Source organism: Megalobrama amblycephala, linkage group LG14 (assembly GCF_018812025.1).
Source record: "Megalobrama amblycephala isolate DHTTF-2021 linkage group LG14, ASM1881202v1, whole genome shotgun sequence".
Classification (NCBI taxonomy): Eukaryota; Metazoa; Chordata; class Actinopteri; order Cypriniformes; family Xenocyprididae; genus Megalobrama; species Megalobrama amblycephala.
The window spans coordinates 9,085,414-9,109,806 of record NC_063057.1 but is presented as its reverse complement, the minus strand read 5'-3'; the positions used below and the strand labels follow the sequence as shown (position 1 = coordinate 9,109,806).

General features: G+C 38.1%; 1 long non-coding RNA gene and 1 pseudogene across 1 annotated transcript; both read left to right on the top strand.

Annotated features, from left to right (window-relative positions):
* The first annotated feature begins 3,614 nt into the window (after positions 1-3,614).
* The window catches only part of LOC125245584, a 31,236-nt pseudogene continuing 10,457 nt past the window's right edge, over positions 3,615-24,393 (top strand).
* Positions 17,027-17,960, top strand: LOC125245477. The gene is made up of 3 exons (XR_007179552.1): positions 17,027-17,091; positions 17,277-17,338; positions 17,466-17,960. It is a non-coding gene; the product is annotated as an uncharacterized LOC125245477 (long non-coding RNA).

The following is a 24,393-nucleotide window of genomic DNA, read 5'->3' as shown; positions in this document are numbered from 1 at the left end:
TTCAGTAGTCAGAGCACTGAGCAGGGCGCCAGCCTTTTTAAGGGCTGTCTCATTCACAAAAACGTTTGAGTAAACTGGAATGTTCGCTCCCTAAAAATCCCACAATGCACTCCAAAAACAAGATGCTCACTATGTTCCCTTAATGGAAATTCTTAAGTGCAAAACAAATTGCAGGAGCCAACACAATGTCAGCACAATATCATGACATGTGATGGAAGATTTGAAAAGACCATTATTTAACTGTCAGCATAAACATCAGTAGATAGGTAGTGATCAGTCTAGTTAATATTTATAACAAAAAAATGGCTAAAATGTTGCATACATATAACAACCATCAAAGTGTATTTCATGACATACTTTAAACAGCATAAAAAATGTCATAAACATATTGGTCCTGTGTGTTTTTAAGAAATACCAGGGGTGAAGACACAAGCACCCAGTCATGTCACCAGAAACTGAGCATTCAGTGTCTGAATGTGTAGTGACCCAGTGTGCTTTACCAGTGCCCAAATTCGTGTTCACAATTATACGTGAACTAGTGTGCTTATGGAGATGTGCCCATAGTCTTTATCTGTATTTTTCTGTCACTTAGATAAAAAGAATGTGAGGTTGGTTGGTGGTCACAGTCGCTGTGCTGGTAGAGTGGAGGTTCATCATAGAGGTCAGTGGGGAACAGTGTGTGGTGAATCCTGGGATTCGGCTGATGCTGCAGTGGTGTGTAGAGAGCTGGACTGTGGAGAACCTGTAGATGCTCTGAGTTATGCTCAGTTTGGACCAGGATCAGGACCAATCTGGATGAGTGGTTTGTTATGTATTGGATCAGAGTCAACACTGAAGAACTGTAGGTTTGCAGGATGGAGCATACATGCCTGTACTCACAGTTATGATGCCAGTGTCATCTGTTCAGGTGAGTATTTAACTGATTGTCCATGAATTTGTTATGGGATGTAACGATATTATCAATATCGTGGTATAGGATTAGGGTTAGGGTGATAGCAAAATTGTATCAGTATTATCGTGGTCACATGACTGTATGAAACAATATGTCTTCCGTGCAAAAAGTGTAATTTTTTTCAGCCCGGTTGCGAAAACCATTCTAGGGTGCATTTCCTAAAGCGAACTATGGTCATTAGTTCCGTCGTTACCAATAAACTTCAATGGGACTTACGACCATAGTTGGCTAACAATGCTTTCTATAATGACCTGAGGACACAATAAGAATGAGAATCAGTAACACGGGTGGCCATTAAAGCAACACAAACCTTCCCAACTTCAAAAGTATTTTTCTCCACCATTCTACCCAGATCAGACTTCCATCCTCACGCCATACAAAGAGACAGTGTTCATAAAGACAGTGTTCATATGTTTGCTAAAACCCTCAAAGATGTGGCCCTGGGCTGAACCCCTGGCAGCGTCCCAAAGAACGCCAGAGCAGCCACTACCCCTCAGCACAACGAGACACTTTCTTCATGCAGCGCCACAAAACATTGTCTCTTCACATTCACCTGAGCCTCACTCTACAGCCCTTTCCCAGAGGCCTGCACCCTATCGCCAATTCACTGTACCCCCACCACCCCGCCACCCACATCCTGCCCCCTTGCATCTGTATCCTGGACCCCACCGCCCATGGCCTGGACCTCCACACCCTGCTGTCTACCATCAGCCTACATCACAGCAGTAACACCCTGCACCACAGGACCAGCAGCATCTCAGCAGAACAGCGGCCCGGTCCACAACCACACCAGCCTGAGCAACAGGAGCACCCCTGAAAGGACCGAGCCACACCGACCTTGTAGAAATTAAGGACCTTCTCAAACGTATATGCACATGCTGGAACAGAAGTCGTGAGTAAAAGAGATAAATACAATATATTAAAAAAAATAATAAAAATTACACGTATATATTGATACTATGTTATACTAGGTTTGTATTACTGTAGAACAGTGGTTCCCAAAGTTGGGGTCGCGAGAAATAGCATATTTTATGAATAACTGTAACTAAAAATATTAGTTAAATTAAAAACAAAAACCATGCAAAACAAAAACAAACAAACAAAAACAATCAACCTTTCTATTTTCCTTCCCCTCGATCATAACTCCTGAGGTGATTATGACAGATAACGACATATTAGCAACAGCATCAGTTGCAGCAGGTCAGTTTACAGCACCATGTTAAACATTCAGACATGCACGTAGGTAATTCTTTAGGTTTTAAGCTTTGGGTATTATTTTTGTCAAAATGAAACGTTGGTTAATATCGTCCAAAGACAATGCAGGGAGGCCAGCAGAGGAGAGCAGAGAAGAACCACCGTCAGGAGACATAATGGATAGCACTTGTCTCTTCATGAAGGTGGAAAAACACAAGTTCTTTAAGACCTGAAGGGTTTCTTGTAAGAAGATTTAAAAGGAAATATGACGAGAGTCGCCTGTTTTTTGTCTATTTTAAGTAAAAATGTTTGTGATTTTAACATAAAGCTTATGTTTAAATGTTTTGCCACTTGTGTGAGCAAGTATATAAAATATATAAATCAAAAGTATTACTTAATATAAATATAAAGGAATGAATTGAATAAAACAAATGTAGTGAGTTTAAACGTGACATCTATGAAATCCAATGTATACAAAGCGAATCGCAATGCTGACAAGCCATGTTCAGCAACAACTTGGATTTGAAATAAAAATAAGTAAATGTTGTGTTTGTGATAAACAGCCACAGATCAGTTGCGCGCTGCAAACGCAGCATATGCGAAAGTACAAAAGCACGTGCTGCATATGTACTGCAAAGGCATGTTCACCTAAATGCCAGGTAAGGTGCCATTTTCCTTGCTTTACCCGAGGCAGAAAAGCCATGTGTTGTCTGTGTAACAGAGACTTTAAATTATATGCATCTATGGTGAAATTACTAGTTCTCTTTCTAACAATCGCTCGGTATCTCACAACGGGAAACGCCACCAGGCGTGTTAGCCTATGGAAGCACCAATTACACCATGTCTGTCCGAAGGACGGACCAATCACAGCTCATTACAAGGAGCCCACCCCCTTCCTATATACATGGCAGTGATCAACGAAAACGGCATTCTTGTTCTCTTCCCTGTGAAGACTTTCCTTCAGCACCTGTTCTGCTTCAGTTCACAAACGTACCATCAAGGTTGATGTTGCCGAACGCAGTGCAGTTAAAATCTGTTGTGGATTCTCTGTTCGTTACTGAGTTTTTCTACTCTGCTTTTGTTAGCAGTGTCCCTTATTCTAGCTAACGTGTTAAGGCGAGCTAAGATTACAGGATATTCTACTCATCATGTCGAGGTACAAGGTCACGGTGGAGAAAAGGAAAGAAGCTTCTTCGCGCTCGTGTCCGGCAGCTTGTGGATTTATGATGTCGGGCAGGGATTCGCATCCGATGTGTATCGTGTGCATGGGTGTTAAGCACGCTCAGGCCACGCTGGCGGATGTGGAGAGTTGCGCGCACTGTTGTGTAATGCCGGCCAGGATCTTAGAAAGAAGACTTCGGGTAGCTGCTTCTTCTAGAGAGGATCCGGTTCTCTCTTCTGTCCCTCCTTCGACAAAGGGGGTCCAGCCCTCTCCCCCACGAGATCTTTCTTTGTGGGTTGGGATATTATGGATTCAGAGTCACCTGAGTTTACCCCGCTTTTTGACCAGCAGCTACTTGCGGAAGGTGACGAGGTGGAGGGAGATGAGGAGGAGGATGAGGAGATGTTAACTCGCCTCCTCCGAGATGAGCCAGATGATGAGGAGAATGACGCTATCCTGTCTGCAGCACCAGGCTCAATGCACGGAGAAAATGACAACAAACTCCCAAGCACAAGGGAGAAATGCGAAAGAATATTTAATAGGGCTAATAATAGGCTACTTTGATTATGTTTATGAGCACTGCACTCAAAATCAGTCTTTTGTCTATTAGAAAAATCGTGCCGTCACGTTTAGATAGGCTACACCACTGTATCAGTGTCCAGTTTGCACATATAATTCATTTGAAGAAGACTTGATGAAATATGTGTGCATAACTACACCGTGCTGGTTAATGTTTGGTGCAGGAGAATGTGTGAAATAAAAACTTTAAACACGGATACTTTATTCTGTATGAGCTATGATCCACGTGGCTAGTGTTATTAAACTCATCGCGGAGCTCCGCGCTGAAACCGATCATATGTGCGCTCCGCATGTACAGTCGTATTTTTCATGTGTTCGTATTCAAACTCCAGTTCTGACCGCATCGCGAGTAAAATACAAACAACACACGTGCTGCTGTGCTGAAGGAAACAGCCTACGGCTCGCGTGTTTGAACGCAGCTAGAACAGGCAGAGGTGAATGAGCCGCACTTTTGTGACATTTGAATTCTCCGCTGTAATGCGATCTCATGCAAACATATTTTCCATTTGTGCTGGTAGATTACAGCAAAACAATCCACATGCACACAAACCTCTGCTCTGGTCGCGTCTCAGGAAAACACATTGTGTTATGGCACTGAGGAAACAAACACCAAAGATATGTCTCTGAATGACAACAGACCGAGGCGAGAGAAGTAAGACTTCCTCATGCATAATACCGCAATTATAATCTTATGCATACTACAGCGCAGTGATTGGATTAAATGAGCTTTATTTCATGAATGTATGTTGAGAATTGCTTGAAACGGTCTACGTCAGCATGTTCGACCATGCCCATACTTGGGCCAAAGTACACGATTACGTCAGATTTTGTGACGCTGCTCCGGCTTTTCAAACCGGAAGACAGAAATCGATCTGAAAAACAAAAACAAAACTATTTTTCACTTATGAATAACATTAATGAGTACCTTTAGTGTTTTCAATGATGTGCAACCTATACATATCTGTTTACATCTCAAAAAAAGTGTTTTGGGGTTTCATGACACTTTAAAGCTGCAAGCAGCATTTACCGGAGTTCAATCCTTTAAGGCCTTTAATAAACACATATGCATAAAAAGATATTAAGCTTTATTTAGCAAGCATGTCACCACTTAAATCACAGATGAACAGCTATGATATATGCTAAATGCTAAACCAAACACAGAGGAAGAGAAAGAAAAGGCTTAAACAATAATACGCATGCTTACACACACACACACACACACACACCACTTATTGGCTCACTTTCATTCTGTGTCAAAACAGTATCTGTTTTGTGTTTCAAGTACATTTTCCATGTTCACTACATTAATTAAACGTGCTTACACACACATTTTGTTGCAGATGTGGATATTTGAAATCATCGATGAGATAAGAAAATGCTTATTCCAGGTTTCCCCTTTAAAAATCATCATTTTCAGGTCTCAGTGTAATTGTAATGTTATATTATTGCAAAAAACATACGTCAAATGAACAAATGAAGAGGTAAACCTTGACAAAATGTGATCTGTAATGATATTATAAGGATTTATATAGTTTAAAAGGGATATTAAATTACAAAACATTGACGACCTTGAAAACTTGAACTATATTAGTGGCCTTCTACTGCCATCTGGTGGCAAATGACAAGTTTTAAGAGAATTGCCTTTACAAACATAAGAACATTGTCATTCAACACATTTTTAACTGTTAGAGGTAGCTATTGTCCCAATCCCCATGAAATTGCTTGTTTAGAGTCATGTCACACTTCCTTGCTTATTTTCAGAAAGATCTGAGCATTCCTTGGAGAGATATATGGCTTTCAGGGACACTTGGTGAGAAATAATTGTACTCCAGAGAATTGTACTGCAGTCCAGAGAATTGTACTGCATTGGTTTTATTCAGATTGAGCAAAAAAACCTAGGACTAGTATGCAGTAGGTTTTTAATATATTCTTCAATGAACGATTTGATTGACAAAATAAATGATGGGTAAGGAAATGTTTACTGCAAGTCTCCTTAAAGTTTCACATTACTCATACTATGGCACAATTGTCATTAATACTTCAACAGAAATTAAGTGATGCATTTTGACAAAATGTGATTGTAATCATTATAATAGTGATTTTATCAAGTCTAAATATGCATTATAGAACAATATGACAAAATGACTACTTTAACCAGCAGGTGGCAGCAAAGGACCAGTCATTAGCCTACTTTCATTTTAAAAATGGTCTGTTTTTGGTTTTGTACATTTTCCATGACTGAATTAAACATGCTTACACACAATGTAATACAGAAAGAAAATGCTTAGTGCAAGTCTCGTCTTTCTAACACCAGAATAATGAATGAATGAATGAATAATGAATGGGAATTTGGTTTTTCACTTATATCTCGGGAAAAGGACATCAAGAACGCCCTGGCCAAATCGCACCAATCTCAAATCGAGATTGTCGGGAAAAAAGGCCTTTCCAACGAGCCCTTCCCCGAGGTCCTAGGAGGTAGGGCTCGGGATTTCGGCCGTTTAACTAGCAACTAGCAATCTGTGGGGGAGCGTTCTCGAGGCCTGTGACGGATATGGCCGCTCAAGGGCCCAGAGGGGACCTTGTCATCCGAGTTTCAGCTTGCGGGGACTTTCGGTTCCTGAGTTAGAAGCAAATATGTAACGAGACCGAGATTGTGACATTCAGAATATGTGTGCTACCCAAATAATGACTAAAAGTAATCCGCCATTTTGTCCGACAAAGCAGTCAGGAGTTAGAAGATTAACCTCGGTGGAGTTAAACTTGAAAAATTGTGTATATTGACATCTTTCCGCGTTTGAAACAACATTGATTCTCATGTTCATTCATGTTTATTTGATGCTATAAATGGACTGGTAGTAAGAGATGATCGGTTTACGAGCCTTTTGAGCTGAGGCGCTACAGCAATCTGTCACGACCATGGTCACGACACATTAAAGAGCAACAAAAACGTTTTTATTGTTTGAATTTCTTAAAAAAAAACTACACAGCTGGGACTTTGTTTAATATCATAAGTAACCTGCTCTGTCTTGTCTGTCGACGTGTTGTCAGTATCCTCTTTGCTCCGCGATGTATTGTTCCCTCTGTGTGGCGTGACAGCGCCATGGCTTGTCGGATAAAGCAACAGTAACTAAGGGGGGCGGGTCTTTGCGAAGGGTCAATTCGGCTAGGTATACCATCCGCGCTAAAATATCAAGGTGAAAGTCATCATAGCTTGCGTAGTATAGACCCAGCTCCCAACCCAACTTTGAGAATAGATTAAAGGCGATATTTTTTTTATCGCCCGATAAGAGTCGCACGTTAACGCCGATAACGGCCTACCATTTACATATATATGTGTATGATACACACACACACACACACTATAATAAACAGATCTTGCCATAGGCTACTAGTAGGTGGTGTTATTATAGTTTTCATTAATATTTTTAATTCAATCTGATTTCATTTTAATTTTAAAAGTTTTAGTAATTTTGTTGTTATGCCATTTTTATTTTATTTTTTTGTTTTTGTTTTTAAACATCTGTTTAGTTCTTTATAATAACGACTGTGTCAATTACACTGTTACACCACTAGGTGGCAACAAATTACTGTTAAAAATGTATTTATCATTGAATCATTCTTTTAGAAACAAGTGAAGTCTTTATGAATCTTACAAAAATATTCTGCTTCACCTGTCTGGATCTTACATGTGTGTTCAAGCATCTTATTTGTGGTAACACTTTACAATAAGGTTCATTTGTTAACATTAGTTAATGCATTAACTAACATGAACTAACCATGAGCAATACATTTGTTACTGTATTTATTCATCTTTGTTAACCTTAATTAATAAAAATACAGCTGTTCATAGTTTGTTCATTTTACTTCACAAGTGCATTCATTAATGTTAACAAGTTCAACTCTTGAGAATGTTAGAAAAAATAATAGATGTTACCTTTGTCAAGGTCCATCTGGTGCAATTATTTTATTTTATAAAGGGGAGCTTTAGGTCATTTGACCCATCTCATACTATACCTCATACCTCTAAGCGTCAGTTATGATTAGAGGATAAAGAAAAAAGGACAGAATATGACATGGTTAATTTGTACATCATTGTAATGTTCAATCATTGTTTAACACTCATGGTACTTTTTTCTGTAAGAAATGATGAGGACATTGAAGATCTCGATGAAGAAGTTTATTGCAGCGTAGCAGTGACAAAGTACACGTAGCACCTTGGGTTCATCAGAGTCGGAATGAACCCAGAACATCCAAATCTCAAACCTTTTATCCTGTTTACAGTTCACCACTCTTCATGTAAATGTAGTTTCTCATGTTTTACCTGTTGTGGTCTGTATGTTAATGAAGTTGTGACACCTCATTGTCTGAGATGGTTCTCTGTGTCCCACACCCATTCCCATTCTACAATTGATTACCATTTGCTCAGGACTTGATCAACCAAATGGTACATAAACAATATATCAGTTGACTTTCTTCTTCTCTATGATAATTAAGCCATTTTGGGGATAAGCTGATTCTAAAATATACTTTGGAGTGGAATCTGGGTCGAGGCAGACTACAATTTCTTACATTTCCAAGACCTAATATCTTTTCTTTCTTTTTTAATATCACAATAAATATCGTATTGTGGACTTATATCGAGGTATTATCGTATTGTGAGATTTTGATATCGTTACATCCCTAGTTGTGACAAAAAGAATATTTTGTTTGGAAAACTCTAAATGTTTGTATGGTTATTGTATGTAACTATTAAGCATGTTTGTATTTGTCTACTGTGCACTGTCATTAATGTAATATGAACAGGTCATAAAGCTTCCAGACTGGTTAATGGATCTCACCTCTGCTCTGGGAGGTTAGAGATACTTCATAATCAGACGTGGGTGTCAGTGTGTGCTGCTGCCTTTGACCAGCAGGATGCAGAGGTTGTGTGTAGAGAGCTGGACTGTGGGGCTCCTGTACAGGTGCTGGGAGAAGATGCTTTTGGCAAAGGAGACGCTCAGATGTGGACACAAGAGATTCAGTGCAGAGGAAATGAATCTTATATTTCATTTTGCTCAACGTCATCACACAAACACCGCTGCATCAGTGACAATAATGTGGGCCTGTTATGCTCTGGTAAAGTATAAAGATTCAGTGTCTCTTCATTTGCCTTTGATACAGTATATCTTCTCTGTCAGCTGCATTATACTTTATTTTAACTTCTCTGTTCTTTATTCAGGTTACACAGAAGCCAAACTGATGAACGGTTCAGACTCTTGTTCTGGAAGAGCGAAGCTTCGGTTTCTCAATGAGTGGGGCACAGTGTGTGATGCATGCTGGGATATGAGAGCTGCCAGTGTCCTCTGTAGACAGCTGAATTGTGGGATTGCTGTGTCTGTTGTGGGATCAGACTGGTTTGGTGAGGGAAGTGGTGAAATCTGGGCTGATGTGTTTGATTGTGACGGGAATGAAACAAAACTCTCAGAATGTTCCATCTCTTCATGGAGTCGAGCTGAATGTTCTCATAGACGAGATGTTGGAGTCATCTGCTCTGGTAAACTTATTTGACACACAGAGCATTATGCTGCTGAAAAACTCTATAATATATTAACATTTTTTCACTGTGTTCTAACACAATTCGTACTTTAGTAAAATAAGAATTGCTCCTCAGATTCCTCTCTGGCTGTTCATGATGGTCTGGTGCGGTTGTCTGGAGAGAGACAGCGTGAGGGGGAGGTGGAAGTTTCCATCCATCAGGTCTGGAGGAGAGTTCTGCTGGACTCCTGGAGTCTCACTGAATCCTCTGTGGTCTGCAGACAGCTGGGCTGTGGCTCTGTGCTGAACTTCTCCGGCTCCTCTTCATCCAGTCCTGAACACAGTCATGAGTGTGTGACGGGCTTCCAGTGCTCTGGGAGTGAAGCTCATCTGGGGAACTGCAGCTCTCCACAAACTCTCAACTGCAGCTCCACACAACAGCTGTCAATCTCCTGCCTTGGTGAGAAGAGCAACATCTGGGCAGATTCTTCAGTTGTTAGTGATCACTAATGTGTTTCTCTTTCTCTGAATATCAGGTCGCGGGTCCATCAGGCTGGTGGGTTCTGGGGGAGACTGTGCAGGGAGGCTGGAGGTTTTTCACAGCGGCTCATGGGGGACGGTGTGTGATGACTCCTGGGATATTAAAGATGCCCATGTGGTGTGCAGACAGCTGCAGTGTGGAGTGGCCCTCAGTAACCAGCAGGTACCAGCCTGGTTTGGTCCTGGTTCTGGACCCATATGGCTGGATGAGGTGGAGTGTGAGGGGAATGAGACGTCCCTGTGGAGCTGCTCTTCTCCAGGCTGGGGAAAACATGACTGTCAACACAAGGAGGATGTAGGAGTCGTGTGCTCAGGTAAATGGTAGGCTACTCAAAAAACTGTTATTCAGTAACATTAATTTTTTATTATTATTATTTAATTTAATCTTTGTTGGTTATTTTATTTCATTTGTACAGTATATATGTACCATCCAGTGGTTGAAATCAATGGGGTTGGATGAGAGCTGATATATCATTCATGTTTCCATCTAGAGTTTAAAGAGATCAGGTTAACTGAGGGCTGTGAAGGGAATGTGGAGGTTTTCTACAATGGATCCTGGGGTAATGTGTGCTGGAACCAGATGGACAGAGACACAGTGAGTCTGATCTGTCAAGAGCTGAACTGTGGAAGATCTGGTGTTTTGTCTGCTTCTATACCAAGACTGGAATCAGCTTGTAACTGGCTGGATAAAGTGAAATGTCGACCACATGATTCAAATCTGTGGCAGTGTCCATCTTCACCCTGGGAACAGAATGACTGTGGTGAAGATGAAGTGGCCAAAATTACCTGCTTGGGTAAGACTGATGTATTTTCCATCTGTTACGGACCATGACCAAAATAACAGCTAATGAACTTGAGTAAATCAAATAATGGACATGGACCGAACACATGAAAGAGTCACAGACACTTGTTGCAGGTTTTTAAGACGCCAGTCGCCTTCATTTACTTATAGCAAACAAAACTCAAACAATCAAACAATAGAACTAAAGAACTAATCACAAATAAAAGCACATTTAAAATAGATCAACGAAAGCACCAAAAAGACAAATTAAACTGATAACAAAATAAGGACTAAATTGCTCCAGAGAAGCAACGAGAGCGGCGGGCGAACGAACAAAGGGAGACGAGGAGAGAGATCCATTGTTGCCGCCAATGCCTATTTATGCGGAAATCCCCGATGACGTCTCTCTGCTTCCACAGATTGAGGATTCCCCACAACGCCACCTAAAGGCTTAAAAAAAAAAAGTACGCAGATATACGTAACACCCTCACCCTTAAGTGAATAAATTGTAGAAATGCAAATAATCTCACCTTCTTTATTTAAAAGGAAAAATACAATTTATTCCACTCAAATGCAGGATAAAGCGTCAGCAATGATGTTATCCTTACCGCAAATGTGTTGAATGTCCAACTCAAGAGTCTGTAAGAACAAACTCCGGCGCATCAGACGCTGGTTGTTATTCTTCATTCGATTTAAAAAGACTAAGGGATTATAATCTGCGTAAACAATCAAAGGATATGAAACAGAACCAATATAAACATCGAAATGTCAGACATCCCAACCTGCAAAAAGTCATTTCAGGGAGGTATCACCCCCCCTGAAGGAGCTATAAGCTATAGGCATATCCAATTATTTGTTAATTATGTTTAAATATGTAGATTACTTTTACTATTTATATAAGCTGCTTATACTATTTATGTAAACTGCTTTTATTTATTTTCCATTGCAACTTTAAACAGGTCTAAGGAGTTTGTTGTTTTCATGTAGCCTTGGCAACTAGCCTGAATAATATGCACATGAAATGAAACTTGTCAACTCACCTCACTGATAATTGATTGGTTGATTTGCCGAAAAAGGCCATTCGGGATGCTCTCTGTCTTACATGCGCTTCGCACACTAGCACACACACACACACACACACACACACACACGCAAGGTCTCTTTCGCTCCCTCTCCCTCTCTGCCGTGCGCGTGCTGGTTTGAAACACTCCCTGCATCCCAATGTGCATACTATCCACCCTATCCGCCCTAAATAGTATTGAATATTACTAGTGTTACATACTATTTAGGATGGATAGTATGCACATTGAGATGCAGGCACAGTCTCTATGCGCGCTCTTGCTCGCTCGCTCTAGATTCCGGGAGATTTTAACTAATTTGCGGGCATCAGGGAGCCGCTATCAATATGCGGGAGACTCCCGGAACTTCCGGGAGACTTGGGATGTCTGAAATGTTGAAGTGCAAGGATAAGCGCGAGCGCCTCCTTCTCAATGGTGGAGTAGGCTAATTCTGTTGATGTCTGTTAAATTTACGTGAAAAATAACAAACGGGATGCTCAACACCAACTTGATCACGTTGAAGGAGAACAGCTCCTGCACATCACTTGCATCAACAGCAAGTAGAAACTGGGACGAAAAATCAGGAGCAGCAAGAACAGGAAAATTAGTCAAAAGCGCTTTGATTTTCTCGAAACTCGTTTGACACGTTTCAGTCCACTTGTATGGTACTTTGGGACTAAGAAGATCCGTTAATGGAGAGGCCACAGCAGAAAAGTTTTTGCAAAAACTCCTGTAATACCTAACCATACCAATGAATCGACGAAGCTCTTGGCGCAGAATAGCCTCAACCTTAGACTCGACAGGACGAACTTCTCCGCCACCAACAATCTTTCCCAAATACGTTACCTTTGCTCGCCCAAATTCGCACTTGGCTAAATTAACCGTGAGGTTAGCAAGAGACAGACGACGGAACAATAAATCAAGTTGTTCTAAATGCTCTGACCAAGACGCGCTGTAAACAACCAAATCATCCAAATACTCTTCAACATTATGCATGCCATCAATAACACGATTTACTAATCGTTGGAAGGTTGCCGGTGCGTTTCGTAAACCGAAAGCCATTACGGTGTAATGTAGGAAATGGTCTGGTGTTACGAATGCACTGATCTCTTTCGCATGATCTGACAAAGAGCTCTCCTCAGACAATGGCAATATTCCTTCCAGAATAAAGCTTTGAGCAGCTCCTGTATCACGAAGTATCTTAACTGGTTTACGCGAGCTAACATTACCTGTTAGTGACACAAATCCGTCCATTGTGAACGGCGCATACCCCTGATCTTACACACGTCAGCTTGAGAAGCTAACAACTCCAGTCCTTCAAACTGTGGCGAGGACGTCATCAATAAACCCAATGGTTTAGGGACACTATTTTTCTTTTTAAGTACTGGGCACTCAGAAATAATGTGTCCACGTTTCCTACAATAGAAACAAACGGGTGAGGAGACTTAACAAAACTCTCATTGACTTTGACATCAGACGGAGCGCGATCAGAATTACGCTTAGAACGCTGACTATTGCCAACAGATGGAAATTTCTGTGCAATGTTGAACACATGCATGTGTAAGCATATATTCATCAGCCAGAACAGCTGCAGCAGAACATTTCAGAACTTTTTGCTCATTTAAATATGTTGCGACACGTTCAGGCAGGCAGTTTTTGAATTCTTCTAATAAAATCAGTTCACGGAGCTCTTCAAAAGATTGCACTTTCATAGAAGCACACCACCGAACAAACATCGATTCCTTCTCTCGAATAAATTCAACGTAAGTCTCATCAGTTTTTCGATGGTTACGGAATTTTTTGCGATACGCCTAAGGAACCAGTTCATAAACTATAAGAACGTCTGTTTTCACTTGATCATAATCAAGAGACTCTTCCACTGACAACGAAGAATATGCCTCCAGGGAATTAACTACCAAAAAAACACACTGCAGCAACATAGGTCAAAATGTTTTCGGCCACTTAAGATTGGTAGCAACACGTTCGAAAAGCGCAAAAAAAATGTTTACCTCCTGCTCTCGAAAAGGAGGGACAATGCGAATGTTACGACTCACATCAAACTCAGAGCTATCTGTTACACCTCTTTCACGAGCTTTCAACTCCATTTCTTTGAGGCGGCACGCTTGTTCCATTTCAAGCTTTTTCAACTAAAGTTCATGTCTCTCTCTCTCTCTCTCTCTCTCTCTCTCTCTCTCTCTCTCACTTTCCCATTCCTCCCTTTCTCTTAACAAACCTCTTTCGTGCTCGTTAGCTTGCAACTCCAACTTTTTAACTTGCAGCGCAAGATCCTCTGAACTACCCTCAACTGATTCGGGATAGTCTACCAGCCTTTCCTCATCACCAAAGACGCCTTGTTTATGTAACGAATCAACAAGCAAAATCTGCAGTTCGCGTTTAGATGCAGTATTGCGAAAATACATGTAATTGTATTTTATATAATATATATACATGTAATTGTCACAGTTCCCTTGTCTCCCGGACTCCATTTCCCAAGATCCTCCTGTCTCCACACCTGCACTCACTTCCCTCGTCATCTCCCCATCAGCACTCATCACCTGCACCTGGACTTCATCATCAGCACTCCCTTTATAATGGACTCACTCCCTTCACTCCCTGTCCAATCTTGTTGTTGTTTTGTATGTGTAATGCTTGTTTCTCCTGCGCTAATCATTAAATACCCTTTATGTGGATCTCTGTTTACGTCTCATCTCTACAGCACTAGCACACGTAACAGTAATATAATTAGGGCTGATAAATGTAACACGTTAACTCATGCTATTAATTTTAACATGTTTAAGTTTAACATGTTAAAAATATTTAATGCAGCATAAATATTTTACCATCATCTATTAGCTAGCATTACATTATATGATCACACTCTCATGCAAATGCTTTTAAACCATTCAAGTGTGACAAAAGAGAACTCAGTGCGGTACTGGCACGCTGTCTGTGAATCTCCTGTCTGTGTGACACACACGTGACTCACAAGACAGAAATTTACTGAATTTACTTCTTTACTACTTTTGCACTTGAATGGATAAAAACACAAAATTATGCCAAATGCCTGATAAACCTGCTGCTGTTTGTCATTAATGTTAATCAAAGAACTGCTCTTGACTGAATAACTTTTATTCCTTTAATAAGGATTAATCTATATTTAATTTATAATTTATTCAGTGAAGAATGTGACGTTTTTGATAGAACTTCAATTTCTGTATATTTCCTACCTATTAGATCAAATGTTTAAAATATACTGTTTATGTAAAAACTTTAATGTTAGGTGCGCTTAATCATGATTAATTACAAAAAAATATATATATAGATTTAATCGATTGACAGCACTAAATATAATATAGAATTAATTTGCGATTACAGAACAGGAGAGTCAAGAGTCCCCTAGAAGCTCTTTGTCATGCTCCACATCTCCACATTAGAGACAGTGTTCAGGTAAATTCATTTGATGTAGAAGAACATAAAAATCAGTCATTTGTCATGTGTGCATGTAATTTTGTTCTGGAGAAGTAAGAGGATTTAATCTCACACACCACTTTAGGTGTCGCTGTTCTGACAGAACTGTGTTGGCCAATAATGTGTCTACTTGTCTGTGGATTTCAGAGCATGTTCCTCTCAGACTGAGTGGAGGGGAGGGCCGGTGCTCTGGGAGGCTGGAGGTGTATCATAACGCTGTGTGGGGCTCAGTCTGTGATGATCTGTGGGACATCAGCGATGCTCAGGTGGTCTGCAGACAGCTGGGTTGTGGAGCAGCACTGAGGGCTGATGGGAATTCAGTCTTTGGTGCTGGTGAAGGTGTTGTGTGGCTGAACAGAGTCGAGTGCAGAGGGAATGAGATTCACCTGTGGGACTGTCCTCTCTCCCTGAAGAACCACACTGACTGCTCCAACAAAGATCACGCTGGACTCACCTGTGCAGGTCTCAGCAATAAACTGATGAATAGTGTATATATATATATATTTTTTTTTAAATAATTTTAGTTCTAGTAGTATTTGTGTATTAGCATATTGAATATGTTTGTGTCTGTTTTGTCAGATTTGTCAGTGTCCTCTACTCCTGCCACAACAACATCATCTTCTCCTCCAGTTTCTCAGACAGTGAGCTCAACATCAGTCACTCGTTCACAAACTCCTCCGTCTCTCTCTGTGCTTGTGATTGTACTGGGAGTTGTGCTCTTACTGCTCTTAGTGCCACTGCTTATACTGATTCAGCAGAACAGAGTGATGAGGAGAGGTAGGAGAGATCCAGAGACTGTCATATTGTGTCTTATTCAGTGTGTGATCAGTCATGTGTTGTGAACTGACAGCAGGTTTGTCTCTCTACACTCACAGCTCTCTCTAAGAACACTGAGGCCGTTTATGAGGAGATTCACAGACCCACTAATAGACACCATCTCTTCACTCATAGGGGTGAGTAAGTGTCTGAGTGTCTGATTTAGGAGATCAACAGGGTAATCACTGTACTCAGGGGAGTGAGTGGAGTAAATTGCATAGATTTATATGTGGGACCTTTTTTGTGTCATTTGATGTCAAATGATGTAATGTTAGTGCTAAATGATCCAAAAGAAGTTGGGATTTTAGCTGGTTTGTGATTGTAAACATATTTTTTATGGTTCTACTCCTTTATAACAGGAAGTGTCCTTTCTGAAGAACAGTATTCTGGGTATGGAGATGCTGATAATTTTCTTTCAGGTTAGAGGACTGAAATATAATAATATTACATGCTACATAGAAACATGTGAAATGAATCAAAATCTTCCACTTACCAAGTTAACATTACTGAATGTTAAATATCTTAAATAAATAAAAATCCGATATAACATAATCCATATTTAATTTTTACACAAAGTAATTATTTAAAATTCACTGTAAAACAGACTGGAGCACAGTGTTAATTATTTTTTTATGAAAATGATTATTGCACATTTTTAATATCAGAATCTGCAGTAGGAGTCACACCTGACTACTATAATGATGTCACCACCATTATAGGTCCAACAGGTCAGTGATTGATTACAAAATTTCACTTCAAGTTAAACTTATTGGGCCTGTAAACTGTGAAATCAGTTTGTTTTTCCTCTTTCTTTTAACTTATTTAGAAGAACAACAATTTAAAACAGAGAATTATGATGATGTGATCAGTGTTGGATTGAGACATCGTACTACAGGTTTATTTCTTTAATTATTAATATTATTTGAATATGCATGGTCATTTGATTAGGCCTATCACATTTAATTTTTCATTATTTTATTGCAGATGCCATATCAGAAAGCTATGATGATGTTGTCATCATAAGACGGTGGGTTTCATTTTACTCTTTTAGAATATAAATAGTCTGATACAGTGATTTTTCTTTCCAAATTATATTATTATATAAATTATACTTTATACTTATTTTATTATAATTTTTATATATTGTAGTGTGTTTTCAAGTGCAGTGTGAAATTGTGTTAATGTATTTAATGATTGATACATTTATATCAGTATGCAGTCTGAAGGAGTAGATGATGAGAGAAATATCAGTGAAGATGCGAGAGACTTGTTAGGTAAGATATTGTGACCCGTTTATCTCACACAATATGTTTAGATTTTATAACTAGAAATTGCAATGCAAATGTTGATTTGCACATTAAGCGTGTACTGATACAAGAATTTGTTCTTGTTTTCTAACAGCAGGCTATGATTATTTGAAGGAGGAGCCAAGAAAACAGGGAGGGGCTATGTTCAGTTTGTGACCACACCCACCACCACCACAGTCTTATACAGCTTTTAATTGTCTCAACAATGATTTTAAATGATACATACTATTAAGCTTTAGTTTCAGTCCACCATTGTTACAGTTGAAGCATTAATAGAAAACATGGACTTCAATTCAAAACATGCAGCAAACAAACTGGAAATATAGAACAGATAAATAGACGGTATTTTATTATCTTGTATTTTATTATCTTGTATTATTATTGTATTATGATTATTTAAAAAAAGCTCTATCATATCATCATCAGTAATGTTTCAAGCTCTGCACATGCATCAAGTTTCTGAGGGTCAGAAGCCCATACAAGACAAAATGACCAACATGTACTTCTGCTCAATGAAAACATTTATTTTATTGAAAGGAAAGATTATTGCACATGTTTTTTTTGTAAATGTATTCTGAACTTATAAGTGTTTTTAGCAAATAAATGAATAAAAGTGATTTTATCTTTTCTGAAGTTAGGAGTTCAATTATTTAACATTTTATTTAGAAAAAAATAATATGAAGGGTAAAAAGCATTTATCAGTCTTAGCTGTTAATTTTGACATTTATTTATAAATTTTCAAATTTAAAATTTGTATGTTATTTAGTATGATCTATTATTATAACTATGATATCCATTATTTAATGGACCTGAGCTAACATGAATTAAACAAACAGTTGTATTGTTATGAACTAAAATTAACAAAGATGAATAAATACTGTAATGTATTTTGTGTAATTTTGTAATTGTGTAATTAATGCATTAATGTTAACTAATGGGAAGTGTTACCAAAATATTTAATATTAGTAGTGTAATATTTAACAAAAGGAGATTCCTGTGTGTGCCATAAATGATTTTATATTTATATAATTTTATTTTCTTCCATCTTATTTTTGATTATATTTCTCCACTGATATTTATTTGTTTGTTTTGTTTTTTTCTGAAAATCTAAAAAATTATGCAAAAAAAGTGCAACATTTTAGTCCTATGATTTGTCACCATTTTATTTCACCAGCAAAACTTTTTAATATTATTTTCTTTCTTTCGCTCTTTCTTTTTCAAAAGACTTGGCTTAAGCCTCTCAATTCATATTGATTCATTTTGTGTTGCATTTATGACCTTTTTGATTGTTTTGTTTATGTGTACTTTTAATTGAGGAACAGACAGTTTCTAAGATGAATCAAAGATTTATGGGTATTCCAATAATAAAGCAATATAATGTTACAAAAATTATATAGACATTTTTACTACTTTTTACTACTACATTTTTACTATTGCACACAGTTCATTTTTGTATATGTATTTTAAAAAGATAATATTACTCTCTGGATTTGACATTCTTTTAAAGATCTTCATTGACATAGTCCAAGTAAATTCATGCGTCTTCTTTGAAACACAATAATAATCTTAAAGTTAATCCTGTCTCCTGGTGGTTTGGTTTAAACCTCAATTTAGTCGTGGAGTAGTTCGGATCTTCCTCCAGGAAATCAGTTTATTAAACTCTGGCCTGTGTAACCCGTGCGGCTCACTTATGCCCAGCGTGATGTGCGGCCAGCGACACCGGGTATTAAAACTTGGTCTGCGTTGTGTTACGTTGTGTGATGCAAAGACAGACACGGGACAGCAGGCAGCCGATTCACTGGATCTTTTTACTGAATAAAACAGAGACAAATAAACAGCCTCAGATTGAGTGGCCCTTATAATACTCTCTTCCATTGAATCACATTTCAAAAGGGAAGAAAACCTGAACATAAGAAAATATACAGAAAACATACCTGAATAAAAGAGACAAATAAGCAGCCTCAGATTGAGTGGCCCTTATAACACTCTATAAAACAAATGATGCACCTCCATGTGCTGGTCTCACATAAAAGACAGAAATATACCTCAAAGAATGTAAAATAACAAAAATAATCCAAAGGATAGATAAAATAGTACTTTACACATAAGTTTGGGTGGAAATATAGATATAAAAGATATAATTAAAATAAGGATTAAATAAAATTAACAGGATGACAAAAGAAACCTACCTCTTCCATTGAATCACATTTCAAAAGGGAAGAGGAGGAGACAGGACAGGAAATTAGGTCATACTGTGACCACGCAACACTTAAAGGAGAAGCACACCTTTAGATCAGGTATCATAAAAGATATAAGAGAACAATTTTGTGTGAATTATAACAATATTTAGCCGTATACTTTGTATACCTGTTACACCTGGACTAAGTCACTTGGGTAAAGTTGGTTTTATATTCGCACATTCGGACATCCGTATTCAATAGCCTTGTTAATCACACTACATTGGACATTCGGTGGACATTCACAAGTAAATATGCCATTAAAACAATACTTGCCTATTTTGATCGACTGTGAAAAATGTTGTAAGTTGACAATCGTTGGTTGTCAATATCATATCACTGCTTAAAATTCGCAAAAATTAATTTATTGCACATTTATTGGAAAGTCTGAATTTATCAGAAGTCTGTGCGAATATAAAACCAACTTTACCTAAGTGACTAAGTCTAGTACTATTTAAAACCATGACAGAGAAAGCATGTAAAAGGCCATTTTAGTCTAGGACTAGGCTTAATCTCTGTCCAGGAAACTGCCCTATAATGTAAGTTTGTCAAACATTGTATTTGTACTTTATTCTCTCAAGTAGACAGGTTAAAGGGCAAAAGATCTGTTCCACATTGCCAAACATTTTGGACAAGAACCACTAAAATGTAGACAGAAATATACCGTAAACCAACAACCATCTTCATGCCGTTATGTTTCACTGCTCACTGTTATCAATGTGTGAAATAACTAATGTTATCAAAAATCAAGATTTATCTCATATTCAAATCTGCAGAGGTATTGAGTATTGTTCAACTTTACAGTGTTACTTTGTCAGTACTCTTGAAGAAGTAATGGGCAACTCTTGAAGAAGTATTAATGGGCAATAGAGTGCAATAATGAATAATCATTTTGTATGCCAACCCGGAAGTTAGTATCACCCTGGTTCCCTCAACAAAAACCCAATAGGATTTTTCCGTTGGATTTTAGTAGATAATTCCAGAAAATAGGGTCTGTGACTAACAACATTTTTTTATGCGTGATGTCACCATCACTAAGCTTTTAACAACTCTTTCAGTCTTTGTTTTTGCTTGAGTGCAATTATAAACACAACAAGGCCGTGAAAGCCATCTAGTGAGTAGAGGAGTTTACCTGTTCGCTGATGATGTTTAATGTCCCCGACAACCTCTGTAGTCCTATATAGACACTTGTTAGCAACAAGACAAGACAAGTAAAAGGTTTTTAAAAAATCACAATAGCGTATTACTGATGTATTTATCATTGAATAAAACGTGAAAATATCTTGAGCTTGTGTTAACCACAGAGCTTATTTCAAACATTTAATCAAAAACCCCACTGATTACAGGGCGATAGAACCGGAAGTGCTAAAGTGCTAACATGTTTCCGGGTTTTGGCCTACAAAAATGCATCATCCCTGCATCCCTCTACACAAGGGAGCTTTAGCAGAAATGTAGCACACCGGCTCTCTCTGCTGGACACAAGGTGAACAACAAGCTCAGTTTCACTTTGACAATTATGGTTTTTGTGGGCCATTTGAAACAAACCACTTTTGTGCAAAATGAGTATATTTCACATTAGTCACATGAATTATTAAGAGACAGTGTTGAAATGTTTCACTAAATTAAATTTACTTTATAACTTTTTTAAAATTTGCTATTTTGCAGTAGTATTTATTTTTAAAGAGTTTATTATGTGTCATGCTAACAAATATGTAAATAAACTGGAGAGTTTCCTGTCTGTGAGGTAAAGACGACATCTCCCATGATTCTGCTCAATCTCGGCGTCATCAAGCTACTACGCTTTGTTTTGAATAGGCGACCTCTAGCGGCAAAAAATTACATATTGTGCCCTTAAATCTGTTCATCATGTCAAGTGATCGAGTCTCTTCAGAAAATTTGGACCAAACCACTCAATTTATATGAATTAGTTTTACAATCTCTTTATGAACTTTTTGAAGTGTCAAAGTGTCAATTGCGTAGCTGTTCATGGAGGGAGAAAAAGCTCTCAGATTTCATCCAAAAGATCTTCATTTGTGTTCCGAAAATGAACGAAAGTCTTATGGATTTGGAATGACATGAGGGTGAGTAATTAATGACAGAATTTTAATTTTTGGGTGAACTATCCCTTCAAGTGAAAATTGCCCATTACTGCCACATATTTTCAGTTGAAAGTCTTGTAATATGGCCTTGTAATATTTTATTTTATTTTTTATTTTATTTATGTGACCTGAAAGTAAGGTAGAGGGACATTTTTTTACTTGCCATTTTTAGAAAAATCACTTAAAAAGCTCTCGTCCACACTGTAAAATACTCAAAGTGTGAAGGTGCAGTATAGGTTGCTTTGGTAGATACTGAAGGACTGGCTCTCTCTGCTGGTCACAAGGTGAACAACATGCTTATCTTCACTGAATGAGGGTTATGGCTTTTGTGGGCCACCTGAAACCAGTTAGGTCAGTTTTACATTAGTCAAAGCAATGATCTGACACACATGAAAGGAATAATTTTGTTATGTTTTCCACCCCTTGGTGTAAATAGGGCTAATTTGATCACTGTGCTCTTGCAAACGTTTACTAACGTAATTTTTTAAACACCATTTTACAATAGCATTCATTTTACAGAGTTGATTTTATTGCATGATATTGTCATGCTAACATATGTGTACACTAATACACAGTGTAGGACATTTACAGTTAGTTATCAATGCTTTTATCTCTTCTCTGCATGTGTTGGGCTTTGATGCTGTAAATAAACTGGAGAGTTTCCTGTCTCCTGTAAGTCAAATGTGTGTGTGTGTGTGTGTGTGTGTGTGTGTTTGTGTCTTGATGGGTGTGGAGGAGGAGTTCATCAGCGCTGACAGTTAGATATATATGGATAAAGTCATAAAAGCCATCTCTGATTTGTCACTGAAGCTGTTTGATGGTTTCCTCTGTTGTGTCTAATAAGGTAACAGCGAGTGTGATTGGAGGGAGTTGGACCTCTTTCTCTCTCATTAAGGGGTGTGAGAGGATGCCTGTACTTCTGTATCATCAGTGCGGAGAAGCTTGAACTGGATGTTGAATTAATCAAGCAGAGAGAGATGGAGAGATGCCTGACACTCATTTTACTGACTACAGTTGTAAAACTCATCACAGCTGGTAAGAAATGAAGCATTGATCTTTTCAGCAATTATTTAAAAAGGTTTATGACATATCATGACAGTATAGTCATTTACTGTATTAAGTCATATATGCCTCCCTGTGATTTTCTTTGTTTAATATTTAGACGGTGTGAATGTGAGGTTGGTTGGTGGTCACAGTCGCTGTGCTGGTACAGTGGAGGTTCTTCATAGAGGTCAGTGGGGAACAGTGTGTGATATTTTCTGGGATTTGGCTGATGCTGCAGTGGTGTGTAGAGAGCTGGACTGTGGAGAACCTATAGATGCTCTTTCTAAGGCACACTTTGGACCAGGTTCAGGAAAAATCTGGAGGAGTCATGTCAAATGTGTTGGTTCAGAATCCACTCTGAAGGATTGTGCATCAGCAGGATGGGGTAAAGTTTACTGTGATCATACTAGCGATGCTGGAGTCATCTGTTCAGGTAAACTGTCCCAAACCCTGTCATTACTAAAATTATGTTTGTCTTTACTAAATACATAGAGGCAGTTTCCCGGACAGGGTTTAAATTAAGCCAGGAGTAGGCCTTAATCTAGAATAGTTAATTGTGGCTTAAAAAATGGCTTTCTGAAACACAAATTAAGTACAGATTACTAAAACCTGGACTATTATTTTAAAACCAACTATGCTAATCTGAATAAGCATGAGAGAGGTTGCATATAAAACATGGAATGAACCAAGAAAAACTTAAAATTGCATGGAACTGAGAAGCAAATCCAAGGAAAACAATGGCAGCAGAAAAAGACTGCTATCAAAAAAAAATAAATAAATAAATACAAATGAATAAATAAAATAAATAAAAGAAACAGTTATTTTAAAGCAAAAGCAAAATACATCAGCTGTGAAAAGAGAAAAATGCCTGTAAATCTGTCTGTAATGAATTCTATATAAATAGATAAATGAATATATATACAGCTATGGAAAAAATTAAGAGACCACTTAACATTGATTTAACACTTAACATGAGTGGTCTCTTATTTTTTTCCATAGCTGTATATATACAGTATAATAAAATCCTATGATTATTAATGTTTCTTGTTTTGTCCTGTTGTCCTGTGATTTACATAGCAACAAACTAAACATTACTTTTTTACACATGTGATGTTCAGTGTTGGCAGTCTAGAATGACTGGGGATGTCAGGAGAGAACAGTAACAGAAACTTTTAAATGCCAACATAATGGAACATTATACAATAAGAAGTCTCTCCATTTTCTCATCTTGCTAAAAATGCATGAAATAGCACTTTATTTCAACATTTACTCTCCCATTTCAGCCCGGTGCAAAACATGATGGGAAGTAAAAGTCCTGTTTGATTGGGTTACTTGATTGAAACATGTTATTTCAAAATGAAAACATCAAGTGAAGTTAAATAGTAACCATTTCAAGTCAATTTAATATGAAGGAATCGCATCTGAACCAGAAACAATGGTGTTAAATCAAAATGAATTGTTTAAATAAAGTGAACAGCATCAAAAAAAAAAAAAAAAATAATAATACATTCCTCCTGGTAGGTTTAATTTAAGGCTCAGTTTAGTGCTGGAGTAGCTCTAGTCTACTAGCTCTAACTCTAGACAGTTGTTCACATGACAATGATGTTGGACTAGTGTGTGCAGGTGATTTTAGAGTGATAGA